Source organism: Lonchura striata, chromosome 3 (genome assembly GCF_050655825.1).
Source record: "Lonchura striata isolate lonStrDom1 chromosome 3, ASM5065582v1, whole genome shotgun sequence".
Classification (NCBI taxonomy): Eukaryota; Metazoa; Chordata; class Aves; order Passeriformes; family Estrildidae; genus Lonchura; species Lonchura striata.
Genome location: NC_140705.1, coordinates 110,062,588 through 110,075,271, shown reverse-complemented (window position 1 = coordinate 110,075,271; position 12,684 = coordinate 110,062,588). Strand labels below are relative to the sequence as shown.

At 42.9% G+C, this 12,684-nt stretch overlaps 1 long non-coding RNA gene across 2 annotated transcripts in view; it reads right to left on the bottom strand.

Moving 5' to 3' along the window:
• The window catches only part of LOC144245984 (uncharacterized), a 49,289-nt gene extending 37,381 nt beyond the window's left edge, over window positions 1–11,908 (bottom strand). For both annotated transcript variants that reach the window (XR_014954048.1, XR_014954047.1), the window contains exons 1-2: window positions 6,434–11,908; window positions 3,920–4,081 (exon numbers count right to left, since the gene is read on the bottom strand). This is a non-coding gene — a long non-coding RNA (uncharacterized LOC144245984). The remainder of the gene's footprint in view (window positions 1–3,919; window positions 4,082–6,433) is intronic.
• Between the last annotated feature and the right edge of the window lie 776 nt (window positions 11,909–12,684).

The window sequence follows — 12,684 nt, the reverse complement described above, 5'->3', positions numbered from 1 at the left end:
GCTAAATTTCACCCAGAGAGGTTGTTCAATGAGGTTTCATTTTGAGAGATGATCAAAGGTCATGGCCTTATCACTCAGTTCTGCTCCAACTCCCCACAGATGGTGGATACACACTTGAAATAAAGTTCTGACTTTCCATTACTGTCATAAAATTAGTTGTAGAACCACCCTTTCTTCATTTGTCTTACTTAAAAATATATCTTCTGGCTCATGGGGAAAAAAAAAAAAAGAAAACTCCTATCCATAGGTGATTAATGAACCTGCAGATTTAATCAATAGCCTTCCAGGGGCCTTTCTACCCAAAGTCCTGCTTCATTTGCTGCACTTCGTATTAACAAATTTTGTGATTTCTACATTAAGCCTAAAGTATCTGGCACAGATACAGAAAGAGAATTTAGGTATTTTCTAAAGGACCAGCTTTCTACAGGATATATGGAAAAACATTTTGTGGATATTTCCTATAATGGATTAAAGATTTTTGCATGAAAAACTAAAAGAATAATATTTCAATTTTTCATTTCCTAGCCAATATTTATTGTTCTGTTTAACTTCAAAAAATCAAAATGCAAGTGAGACTTGCATTAATTAGAATATTAATTCCAGCTGTTTCCTCTTCCTATTTATGGGTAATTTTCATAATAATAAGTGAAACATTATCATTTGGTTCTTGCCCCCTCCAGTTCATCTTTTCTTTATTAGACCCAGCTCTAGCCTCATGAGATCCTTATTGTTTTCTAAAAATGCATCTTACCCAATTCACAGTGGGGGGGAAAACATCAAGCTTTTAAAGCTAAAACCAGAAGACAAAGGACAACACCAAAAACAGGAGCAAGAAGGAGAAAGCTTGCTATTCTGTTTTTTTTCTGTTTGTTTGGGTTTGTTGTGGGATTTTTGGTTTGTTTTTAAATGTCATCCCTGGGGAGAAGCAGAGGACAGTTCTTGTTTTATGGCTGGGAACTGTTGTACAGCACTGACTACTTGGATCTGATCTTGCATCACTTGAGTGCTCAGCAGCTCGACCACAGCTCAAACAGCCCTAGAGCTGTGGATGTGCATCACAGACCTGCATCTCTCTGCCTGCACGTATCTCCAAGTGTCTTCAACCTATCTGCACAGCAGGAGTAGGTTTCCAAAACCTTAGCAGGCAGTGTGAGAGATGCATTTCCAGGGGAAGCCCGCCCCATTTGAAGAAACTCCATAACCATTAGAATTCTTTTCCCTCCACCACACAAACTCCATGACCAATAGAATTTTTTTCCCCCCTGCACTTTCTGGGATATCTCTGGCCAGGCTGTCAAAGCTGTTTAGCACCCAAAAGAGTCAGCTGGCCTAGAAGCTCCACTGCTGATTTTAGTGGCCAAATGAGAGCCAGCTTCAATCATGGGAGCAAGCTCCTCAGGAAAATCTGGCCACAAATTTTTCATCCCAACTGACTGCTCCTCAAACAAACCGTAAATATCTTCTGATATTGTCTTCCTACTTCTATGCCCTGACACATGCACTTTGCTTATTTATAGAATGTGTGAGCTTCACATACATCAGGCTGAGCTCCTGGGGACCAAAGTCATGCTGGGTTTTACCCGGTGTGACCGATGGTTCTCCTGATCTCCCAGTGAACCCAGATTCAGGAATATTTCTGGAAACAGTTAACAAGAGTAGGAGGGAAGAAGCTGATGAGCTGGGGAGCTCCAAGACCACCATGCAGAGGGAAAATCCCACTGTGTCTGCTGCAGAAACTGTCCTCCAGCCACCTGCAAGGATTGCATAATTTGGGAAGGTCTGCCATGCATTCCTGCCTTGCTTGAGGGCTGGGAGATGCCAGGGCACAACAGCAGAGCTTATCTCCAAAGTACAGGATATTTAGTGTTGGAAACACAGCCTTAAGTCCTACATCGAATAAAATTCCACCTGTGCTCCAATAGTAAAAACCCAACAAACACCAAAAGAAAACCACACCTACATAACAAAATAATTTTGCCCAGTTGGCTTAGTGGAACTAATCAACAGCAGAAATTCAGCAGAAATTTGAGTTTACTATTAACCCATAAACCTATGTTTACTACATTCATTACAAACCCAAGTTTACTATTAGAGATTAGCGGGAAGAAATAAAAGTTTATTGTTTTTAGAGTTATTTGTAATTTCTTTTTGTAGTCTATGCAGTAACATAAATTAGTATAGACAAACCCCATGTGAGAATGCACCAGCCTCCATGCAAGGACGGACACACTACTTTTTGCACGTGCAAACAATTGAACTGAGGTGTTCAATTACAGACAAAAGAAGCCATCATCATGCAAGTATCCCTCTTCATCAGATGTAGGCAGGCAAAAAAATTCCCTTTGTCTAAGGCCACAGTGCATTTTGTGGGCACTGAGCTCTCAGGCAGCTCAGTCATCACCCTAAATATGCTCTAATTGTCATTCCCAAATGTTTTGAAATTGTAGTGCCTGCTGCTGGCACTCCAAAAGTTATGCCTCTGGAGATATCAGGGATAAGAAATCATCCAAGATCATTTGCAATTAGATGCAACAACCCCATGCTCACCTGGGGTGGAAGAAGGGAGAAAATTAATCATTCCTACTAGCCCATCAGGGATAAAAATAGCATCAGCCCAAATGGAAAGTGCCTTTCAGTTAGTCAAGAATTGAATGTGCAGCAGCAAGCGAACAGTTATTACAGGCTCTGATCAGCAGAGCAATCATTTGCCTTGTTATCGTGCTGCCTGCCCATGTGAACAGCATCAAACAACCATTAAAAGACACCCTGCTCGCCCCTGAAGGGAACAGAGGTGGGGAATATCTGAAAACCTCCTTGTTAACAAGCTAACCTTTGAGTCTGGTGAGGAGGCAAGGAAGCATTTACCAGCCACTCTATCAATAATTATGGAAAGGAAAATCGTAGCTCATTGTCTATCCCAATGTGGGGAGATAAACAAGGCAGGCCCAGGGTGAGCAGCCTCCCATGGCAGCTCCCAACCATGGGCAAGAGCTGCCAAAAAGGCAATTATCCATGGAGCTGTTCCCCTGGGGCTCTTCAGTCCAGGGATGATGTATGTTTGGAAACTGCCCCAAAGTCCTTCTGCTGGTAATAGGAGTGTCTGACCTGAAAGGCCCCATGCATGTGTGGGCAGTGGCCTTGTATACCAGGGCTGAAGGCTCTAACACTGATTTTTGTTCACTGGAGCTGTGATGGCCCTTTGAACACATGGGGATGGGGACATAGTTTTAAGCAGAAGGTAGTAACTCAGTTCCCTACTTTTCATAATTCTCTCTCTGTCACCCAGGAGGACTTAAAAAACTAATTATGCTTCAGCATGAAGCCACCCACTTTTGTTACAAGCCTAAATCCTGTTCCCATTTATAGCCTAACTCCATTTTGTCTCCAGCCTCATTGCAAGGAAGGAGGGAGGGCCCACCTGAGCCTCCACCAGACTCCCTGGGGGTTGCTACCCCACTGCAGCTCAACCTTTGCATCAAACCACCAGTTATCTTTTCAATTAATTGTGGGTATGATAGTGGTTGACAGGACAACCTTACTACCAAGGGATAATTTAATATGACTAGACTGTAATCAAAGTGTTAATGGCCTCAAAATTTAATCTATGCAGAAGTAGGATTTATAAAAGGGAAAGGATAACCAGGGCCCAGAAGAATAATGTTAGTTGTAACACTACAGCTAGTTGTAATAGAATAATTAGTTGTGATATCCAGAAATAAAAATTACACTGATTTGAGTTCCAGGACGTGTGCCAAAAAGGGGCTGTTAGTCACAGTGAGGAAGAACAGTTATGCAGTCCATTATCTCATGAGCTGCAAGGCCCAGAAATGAATCCTGCATGTCACAGGCAAATTGAGACTCTGCATTTTCAGCAATACACAGCTTTCTATTTTAGCCCTTAAACCAGATCCTTTCTCACCACTGGAATGATGTGCCTTCCCATTCAGAGAAAGGTGTCCTCAGAAGCCCTCTTGGCTGAGCTTCACTTTTCCTTTGGGCGTGGTCCCAATTTCTCCCTCCTGTGGCAGATGAAGCTCACCCCTGGCATCCCCACCTGCTCTCTTCCTCCATCCTCACCAACCTTGTGGAGAAAAAGAAAAAAAAACCAAAGAAACAACCTCAAACTACATTAAATCCCAGGCTTTTTCTGCTTTGTTCCTTGTAGGGCAAGGATGCTGGGTGATGGTTTGGCTGCCTCCATCAATATGTGCTGCATCCTCGTGGGGTTAGGCAGCCCCTGCTACCCCCTGGCTCAGTGTTCAGGGCCGAATGCCTTAATCATAGAATGACAGAATTGGTTAGGTTGGAAAGGAGCTCAAAGCTCATCTTGTTCCAACCTTCCTGCCAGGGGCAGGGACACCTTCCACCAGACCAGGTTGCTCAGAGCCCCAGCCTATCTAATCCCCTCTAATGTACCAACACACTTCTAAACCCTAAGTGCACAAGACAGCAGTAAATCTGGTGTTCAACATTATAAAGAGAAAGCAAGAAGCTGTATAGAAACAGAAAGTGATGTGACCAATTTTTTTTTTTTAATTATGAGGTCAGCCAGTTTTTTACCATCCCATTGTTACTCATTCGCTTGCATGACAGCCACAGAAACAATTGCTTGACCTGATAGGCATAAAAAAAAAAAAAACCCTACTTTGAATGACTCCTATATCATAAAAGTTACTTTAAAACCCTTTCCTGGTTTTTAGGCAGTGATAAAAAAAAAATTAAATGCTTTTTCAGGTTGTGCTTATCCATTTCTCCTTCATTTCCTCTGGCATACTTTCTTTTCTTCCTCTTCTTGCTGTGCCAAAAAGAAAAAAAGTGGGCCTGTGAAGGAGGAAAACTGGTGAAGAAAGATAACTCTGTCTAGGGAAAACAGGCAGGAAAAAGAGAATAGAAGCTGTGATTTTTTTTTTTTTTCTTTAAAGATAAATCACCTGGGATTTAAACAACTGAAACTTTTGTCTCCTCTCACACACACATCCTGTCACCCCTTTTTTTTCCTGGTCCTGGCTGACTTGCACCTTCTGGCAGGCACGTAGGTGCTTGTTTTGCTGTAGCTGCACAGGATGGAGCCACCAGAAGTGATGTTCCCAGGAGACATTTGGCATGGGGATAACATGAGAAGCAAAGCTGTGCTCTGCTGGCCCTTTTCTCACACACACAACTGTGTGCTGCAGTCCTGCCCCTGCTCCATCTTCCCTGTGCTGTATTTAGGGAAAAATACCACTGAACACACCTGGGGAGGTGCTTCCCCCATGGGCCCAGAGCCCTGCCTCAGTGGCAATGAAACACTGCAGGCTGCAATACCTTTTGTGGCTGTCACCAACAAAAGCTGCACTGAGCCAACAAATCTTACAATGGCCTAATTTTTCTAGCAGTGATGCCCCTGATGAGGCCTATGTGACCCAGAAATGAAAAAGGCATACTTTTTCCAGAATTCCCTGAACCTGCTTATCTGCTTCTTCTCCCTAACCATCTGCCAGTTTCAGACACTTGCTATTATATATCAGTTTTTCTTGCAGTGGTTCCTGGAGTCTATCAGCAACCCCAGCAATTAGTATTGTCAGCAAATCATTCTTTAACTGAACTATTCGGTTTAAACTAACTTAAAATTAATTGTGTATTAATTCCTATCTAGCAAGATCAAATCAATCAAAAAAAAAAAAGATTATGGGTAAATATCAAAGATCAATAAGCAACAAATGAAGTCCTTAATTAAAGTCTTATCTGAATGCTAACAAAAAAACTGAAGTAAACAGAAGAAATGATTTCATATCAGGTCATTCTGATTGTTCTCTCCTGCTGTCTCCCTAGTTCAACTCTGGCATTACTCAAATACTTGATGAAAAGGCTCCAGCCTTTTTTACATTTTTGGCATCATGAGAAATCCTCTCTCCCTCCCCAGCTGCCAGAGACCCCATGCAGGCAGTTCAATACCACTTTCTAGGGTAAAGAGTGACCTCACAAAAATGGTATTTTCCTACACACTTTTCCCTGTGAATTTTGAGCTGCAGCTACTGACCTTACTGGCAAGGAGACAATTTTACTGCTGGTTGCTGTTTGCGTAGAGGCACTGAGCTATTGAAGAGGAAGAAGGAGATTGTTCCCTCCTGTGTCCTGTGTGACATCAGCAGAGGTAAATAAAATCTCTGTGCAGGTCTTTGCATTGATGAGCTGATTATCTGTTCCTGCCCTTGAAGGTTCAGGCCTTGTGCTGTCCCTGATCCCTGCGATGGCTTTGGCACTGTCAGGCACACGAGAATGTGAGACAAGGAAAGGAAAAGCACTACAGCTGATTTTAAACTGTGGTCAGGTACACAACCTTCAACAAAAGCAAGGCCAAACAGATACATCAATAGGTTAAACTGTTGAGGTCAAGAAAGAAAAAATAAAAAAAAACCCAAACCAATAAATCAGTCTCATCAGATCAATATACCTGATCTTGGCGAGATCCGTGGGGCAGGTTTTGTTGGCAGGGAAGATCATGGGCTCAGCTTGGAGAAGGTGGAAAACACCACCAACTTCAGAATGCTGCCAAGAGACCTGAAAGAGCAGAACTACCTCCCCAGCCCATGGCAGCCAGGCACTGCTGCTCTGCTCACAGGCACCAAGATAACACACCTGGAACAAGGAGGAGACCTTGGTGGGGAAGCATAGACAGGAATAGGAAATTCCTATTAACTTTCCTGCCCTCCTGCTCCCTTGCCCTACACCCTATTTATGCAATCACCTGCCAGTCACTTCCCTCTGGCTGCTCCTCTCACCTGAGGGTTCCTATTCCCACCTGCATCCTGTTTTCTGCATTAGCTCCTTCCAACATTAGTCATCACAGAAGTGCCTTGGTGCAGTGCTGAGTCTGCATAGAGGAGATGGCAACCCTAAATAAAGTATCTCTAAACTAGAAAAGCACCTTTACATCCAAATACTCATCCTTATTAGCTGGACCCCTAATAACACATGTGCATTGATGGGATCTGCTGCCCTGTGCTCTTCCACCAGTGCGAATAAATATCAGCTTGGTTACAGCAACTGGGTTTCTCAAAAAATAAACAAACCCACCCAAGGCAATTTACTGTAATAGCTCTTGCTTTAGTACAAAGCTCTAAGTCAGCAGCTTGTTTTTTGGAACAAATAAAAATAAGTGACCTACCTACAAGTATGGTACAATGAGAACTTTCACTATGCTGGAGTGTGCATTCTTGAAATGTACTTTCCTATTGATGCCATTTTTCTCCCAGAGCCAGGGAGGACACCAGGAATCTCTCTGCTCAGAGCTGATTGTGAGGCCAAAAGTGGGTGCCACCTACACAGGAGGTTGCAGAGCCTCTGAACCTTCATCACCAAGCATGGTGGATAAGTACCATGGCTTGACTGAGACTGTTGTTCAGCAGGTTTGGCTCCAGGCACCCATCTGTTTCTCTGTTTCTGCTTTATGTGCAGCAGCAGTTGTTACAAAACTGCCTTTTACACTGAGCTGTGCAGGACATGGGAGCTGCTGGAGGAATCACTGCAGCCTCTGGATTGGAAAGTGGCATGTGGGTTCCTCTGTGTGCTCCTGTGTCCTGACCTCATCCTTTGCTTTTGGGACTAATGATAAGACAACCAAATTTATCTCATGCAGGTGCATGAGACATCCCAGCTCTTTGAGCATCCCCTGCACTTTCCCCCTCTGGATCCTGATGCTTCTCACTGAGCCAGCCTGCAGACAGACAGGAGGCAGTCCTGTGGAGGTCTCTCCTTTTTTGTGCTGCTTCCCACTGCACTGGGCTGGAAATTGCCAGCAGAGCAAAGAAAGGGGGGCAGAGGCATCAGCATCTTCTGCACATCTGTGCCACTGCCCAGCTCTCAGCCACAGGTGAGGCTGGAGCCAAAAGACCTAATGAAGCAGAGAAGAACAGCTACACTCCTGACATAAAAGGCATGCCAAGCTTTCATCTTCTGAGCGGTTAAAAATAAACAATTTAGCTTTCAGCAAAGTGGTCTGATTAGAGGCAAAGAAAACTACGCTGATTTCCATGGAAATGGAATATTTTGTTGCTGCTACTTGATCTTGTTGAAACGTATTAAGGACACAAAAGAGTGCCATTTTAATATCTGGAGAGTCATAGTATACTTAAAAAAATTAAATTAAATTGATGTATTTTAAAAGAAAGCTGGCTGATTTTAGTTTCTTAATTAGTTCATTATCACTGCAAATGGAACATGTTCTTATAAACTTATAGAAGGATATTACAGAAACAGCTGCAACCCACAACAGAAGAGATACAGACATAACCAATATCTGTACATAAAAATCAGAGACTTAAACATCCTCTAAGGTTCTCTATCTCCTCTCTACAACCAGCAAAGTATTGTTCTTTAACTCGTAAGTCTTTCTAAATTTAAACCCATTACAAAACAGATCCTAGTTTCTATGGAAAATGGATCAATCCCTAAATTTTGTTTGCTTTTTATAAAATGTAGAAATACTTCTTAAGAATGAGACCTGCCTACAGATGCTCTGGAAGCAAAATAACACAATTAAATTGAGTTCTCATTACTGTGGTAGGTATCTCCATGGGGAGATTTCCTCGAAGTGAGCTGTGTCCTATTTCAGGTTAACTCAGATAGTAACAAAATAATCACTCAAAATGGGCCAGCACTGCCATGATTTTCCCTGTGATAAATACTAAATACAGGTGGGAAGGAAAGGTTGCTTCACTGACACAGTTGTTCTCTTTGTAGATGTGCCCTAGAGTACGACCAACTCCAACATTTCCACACATGCCACTGGGACATTGCCACAGCATGGCCCAACAGAAATTTTCTATCAAACAAATGTCAAAAATATCTAAAATCTTTAAATGTTAAAAATATCTAAAATAACACATTGTGATGGCAACAAGAAACACATTGTGATGGCAACAAGAAAAAAAAACAATTCCTTTTCTTCTTCCATTTCCTCAAAGTGAAATTTCAACACAAACAATAAACCCTTTAGGTTTTTATTCTCACAGTGTGATGTCTTCTCGACATAAATTTTGAATTATTTGAATTTTAGACAGAGCAACTTGAGCTTCTAACCAAAAGGCTGCTGTATTTTTATCTGTGTATTATGTTTTCCCACATTATTATGCTTGCAACTGGCATGTGCTCTCCTTCCAGTAGTGCTGACCCAGGAAAGAAAGCAGAGCCAGGAAAGACATGCCCACAAACCACCAGAGCCCTGGCTGAGGACAGATTTCCACAACTGACAAGTCACATTAGATGTTGGTCAGTATAAATATCATTGATTCTATTACTCAAGGGGACCTTGCCTTGCCTTTTCTTTTTTCTTTTCCTCATGAAATCAGTCCTGCAGTTTCCCCTGCATTAGGCTGAAGACTCTGTTTGGCTAAGGCTTACGTCTGGCTTTTGGCTATACATTTAATATCAAAGATTGTCCATGGATACGTTTAGGAGTGGATCCACTAGAGAGGCAGCTGCTGAAATACCTAATTTCCAGTGCCTGCTAATTTTCATAGCCCTGATGAAGGTGTGCAGCTCTTTATTGAATGTACAGGGAAAACCACAGAAGGCAGCGGCAATGGCAGCTACTAAGAAGAAGCACTGATGAGAAGAGTGGGACATAAATCCCATTCCTGGATGTAATTAGGTGGCTGTGGCTCATGAGAAATCAGCCTATTGACAGACGAGCCTGGTGAGTACAGGCGATGGGGAAATTGTTGGCAAACGACGACCTGAGTAAAGGTGTAGGTATCCCATTATGGCCATTACACAGTTCTTCCTTTTTTGCTATTTCTCTTCTGCTTACAGACACCTTTTTATTTACCATTTCTTGATTCTCTCATCTCAAATAGGTGAATACTGCAGTTTGATAGACTGGGTCAGCTAAAAGCTCCTCAGATTCATTGTGCAGACTTAATTGTAGTAAGGACTGGTTTAAGAGCAGCAGATCATTGCCCTGGAGAGTTGTTAGAGTGAAATACAGAGATCTCATCCATAGAGAAAAGGAAAGACACCACCAATAATGACAGAAAAGGCACTCATCAGCTATATTTTCACTCATTGTGCTGCACCCAGGGGAAAAAAAATAAAGGTGTATTCAGTTCCCCACTTTAGTAATTTTGCTTTTAACAATATCTGACTTTGTATTCAATCAGCAGACCCTATTACATGAAGCATTTTTTCGGACACTCGGTGCATACACAGCCTTGTGTTCCTTGCCAAATACATTTCTGCTTCACTGCCTGCAGGCAGATCACCCGAGGAGAGGAGACCAGAGCCTGCCAGCTCCACTTTTCCCCAAACAAAGCATTAGCTATGCATCAGCAACTTTTATATACAGACCTTTTCCATAGGTCACTTTCCCCTCTGTATCACTTGGACAGACATGCTGCATTTTACCTACCTGGTCTGGCACTGCCCACTGTGTGCAGCTCAGTGTGTTGGTGGTTCCTGTGCAGCTTTTACATTTCAAAGTTTCAAACATTTCACAGTTCCTATCCAGCTGAAGGCCCCTGCCATTTGGATGGTGCGAAACAGGATCCTCCTTCTAAATTTAAACAGATAGTGGGGGAAATTGTAATAAGGTTCTTAGGCTTAACCTCCAGCTCACACAGGCAGATTAACCAGCAAACCACTTATTTGCTATGTTGTTTTTTTAAAAAGCTAAAACCCTTTATAAAATGCCTGTGCTTATTTCTTCCAAAGTAATGATAATTGATTGACACTTTCCTGAAATGAATTAAAGCTAAATAAAATTGTGGCCTAGGGAAAAGCTGCACCTTCACTGTGCAGAGGAATCCAGCTTGTGTAGGAGCCTGTGAAAGCCATGGCTCTGCAGGTGGGAGGTTAATTTCCAACACCCTGATTCAGCAATAAGGCAAAAAAGACAAAATCCTCCTCAGACCTTTCAGACACCAGCACATGAGAAGCACTGAGAACCGATAAATACCCTTTTTTTTAGCAGAAATCTCAAATCTCACTGGTCTGCCCAAATCAGTCTCAGGATTTGACTGCAGTTGTGCAGGACAGAGCTTTTGATATATTTATTTAGTGTAGCTGGGGGCCAGCAGGCTGTGGTTAAAAGCAGAACACAGGGTTTGGGGGTGTTCTTTCATGGTCAGTCACAGGCAGAGTCCCACACTGGGGCCAGCTGGCAGCTGCTGTACTCTCTGCCACCCCTGAGGCAGGCAGGGGCTGAGCAATGGGTGATTTTCCTGGGACGCTGCCTTTCCCTGCCTTTTCTCCAGGCATTAGGGAGGCAGGAGGAAGAGAACAGTGAGTGCCACTTTTAGCTGACTCTCTCAAAAAAGCAGGAGCTGTCAGAATCTGAGGCATTGATGATTCTGAGATTGTAGAAAGTCTCTGTCTTTCAGCCCTGCTGCCAAAGCAGAAGCCATAATTTGTCTGTGCTGGTTTCCAGGTTGTTTATTCTGTTTATCTCTCACATGTTCTGCTGCCCTGCCCAGCTCTGTCCTGCAGGGCAGCGTGTGGGGCTCTGCCCTCAGTGGGATATTACAAACATTAAATACCAGAAACTCCCTGGGCTGCATTTACAAGAACGTGCCAATATCTGTCACCTACGTTGGACAGTGTGTCCCCAGCCTGAACCAACAGAAAAATGCCAACACCACAGTGAAACATGGAGGGCATGAAGAAGGAGAAAAAGGACAAGGCACACCCAATTTCATCCATCTTGTCCCCTTTGGACCCCTAATCTAGAATCCTAAAATTTTACTTTTGCACCCATGCCACACTTAATTATTACTGATATCAAACACTTAGAGCTTGTAATTCATCCTGTAAGATTGAAAACTCTTTTCCATGGACAGAGATCACAGCCAGTGTCTCTGGGGGCTCTGTCCAGGGGGGTTCCTGACCCTTGCCAGGGTCCCAGAGCTGCCAGGGCAGCCAGAGGGAAGCCCTGGATTCCCACAAGGAGCAAACTTGGCTTTCTATTTCTAACTATTCTCACAGAAGGTAGAATAAATATGTAGTATTTAGGTCAGCAAAATCACATTTATAAGCCATAAATCAAATCCAGCAGACCTTGAACACGTATTTGTAGTATATAGACCACAACTTTGAACATCCTGATGGCAAACTGCTGGATTTTGTTTCCACAGCATTAAGGAGGCAAATCAACAAACTCCGGCAGCCCCAGAGGGGTCTGTCATCTGCCACAGGGACATGCAGCTGATACATTCAACAGCAAAGAGCATAGGCAGCATTTTGTTCACAAATCCCAGCTTTTTGTCAAATAAAGAGCAGATGAAGCCTGTTAAGCAGACGATAGCAACAAATTGCTGCTCTGTTCTCTGTGTGCAGGAGTCCTGATCTTCTGCACATAAGGCTGGCTTTGTGTCTTAGATCCCTAAGTTTTCTCCTCATGACATACAGGCACTTTACTGCCTATATTGCCCTTCCCTTTGAATCCTTCAAAGGAATCATTCAGTTCTCTTACATGATGCTTTGTGCCACTCATAGAATCTGATGAGTATCTTTTCAGGTAGGGCAAAGAATTCCCCTTCCTGAACCTCATGAAGTTCTCAAAATAGAAAAAAAAAAGAGTTTCTACGTGACTACAAAGTAGTCTCCATGTGTGGGAAATAGCAATTCCCAATAATGAGGAACTGATCATGTTCCCTTAAAATGTTTGTCCTCTGGTTGACAGAGGAGATGTGTTTGAAACACATTACTGGT